The sequence below is a fragment of the Dipodomys spectabilis genome, unplaced genomic scaffold (genome assembly GCF_019054845.1).
Source record: "Dipodomys spectabilis isolate Male_0828 unplaced genomic scaffold, ASM1905484v1 ptg000301l, whole genome shotgun sequence".
NCBI lineage: Eukaryota > Metazoa > Chordata > Mammalia > Rodentia > Heteromyidae > Dipodomys > Dipodomys spectabilis.
The window spans coordinates 4,210,317-4,212,091 of NW_024870978.1; the positions used below are offsets into that span (position 1 = coordinate 4,210,317).

Here is a 1,775-nt window from a genome sequence, read left to right on the forward strand (position 1 = left end):
CATAATCTATTTCATTCTCTCCTAGATATAATACTTTCAATTTTACATTGATTTATAATATATAGGTTCATTAAAAAAATGTGTCCTTTCGGATTGCATTCCATATAGAAACTGTTTAAGATTTCTTTTATCCTAGGTCCTTATATTATTATATTTCTTTGGGATAAAATGACAATGTTATCTAATTTCAAAAGTTTTGTAAAGGTTATACAATATAGAGGCCTTTCTAAGGTAAAGGTCTTATACACTGATGTCAAACTAACTTTTAATTCCATGAATTACATGTATTGTTACACTTGTATCTTTGTAATCAACTTTTTAATAACTACTTTTCATTTCTTGCATCTGAAGAATGAAAAATATGGAACAATTCACAAATTTTTATATCATCCTTATACAAGTGCCATGTTAATCTCTGAATTGCTGTAATTTGGGTAGATTTGCTGCTGAAGCATATAGTATACTGTAAATTTGAGTAGTTAATGATGCAATCTTTATACAGGCATACATCCTTGGTTGTCTATTTGTAACAAGGAAACCTTATTGTTCCTAACAATGGTATTGATCTTATTTCCCTAAAATTCTGTGTATAGTGGAAAAATTTATATTGTTCCATAGATTGCTCAGACTTGCAATTTTTTGTCAATGACTATTTTAAGTCTCTTTCATTTTAAACCTGATCATAATTTGAAGCCTTTATAACTAGGTCCAAATGTGATGACTTTTCAAGTACATATTTATGAACTGAGTTAGCTTTGTGGAGCTAATGGATTCAAAGTAAGCTTTGCTTAAGAGCTACTTCTGCAGCTTAAAGTTTCCCAAATGAGGTCTTACTAGCCTAAATGTCTACCTGAACCTTTACCCTTCTTCCATGTAGAAACAGAACAACCAGAATATTTTACCCTGACCGTATAGATTGTCTTACTGGAACAAAATTAATCTTAGTTACAAGGGATCATAGAGAGATGAACAGTTCAGACAGAACTGTTCAGACTAGAAGGTATTTTATCAAAATAGAATTGTTTATTATACCTACCATTACAAAAGTAGATAAAGCCAAGAAGGTGAAAAAATTGTTCATATGCATGATTACCTAATGTCCTGGCCTGTTTACCATCCAACCAGGCAGGAACTTACACTACTACCTTTCTATCACCAAATATTTCCATAGCTCCAGGAGAAGTCCATATATTTCTCCTCGATATTAGACCTTAAATTGGCAATGTTTTAATCACAGTGTTTCCTCTTGCCTCTAGGCTGTAAATCTGCAAATGTTAAAGCTTTAGTTCTAACTCCATCAAACACTGAGATAGAGATAATGGAATAATACTTTAAAACAGTGTGGCCTTTGATACCCTAACCACAACAAAATAATGGAAAACATTTTATTATATTATATATAGTTATACTTCACACAGTTAATCTTACTAGAATTAGTTGATAAGTTGACAAATAACTTGATATTTATTCCAATAAATAGATTGGAATATAAATAATTAGGTTTATAATATACATGTATCAATGCAATGTCTTCAGTATAAACTTGTGATACCTTCTAAGTGTTCTTGGTCTTCTGAATTCACATGGTAAAAATGTTGTTTTCCTCTAATCTATAAGGGGTTTTACTCTGCTGCTTTGTTTATTGTTTTAATTTGCTGGTCCCAAACTGTTTTTCTTCATATTTCTGAAGTATTCCTAGTGATTATACCCAAATTTTGCTGATATGATGTCTAAAAGATATTGTTCTTCTGCAGGACCCATGAGTCCTAGGATTC

The 1,775-nt window shown here is 31.0% G+C and overlaps 1 pseudogene; it reads right to left on the reverse strand.

The window, feature by feature from the left end:
- Positions 1–355: 355 nt before the first annotated feature.
- Positions 356–455, reverse strand: LOC122127464 (annotated as a pseudogene).
- Positions 456–1,775: the final 1,320 nt, after the last annotated feature.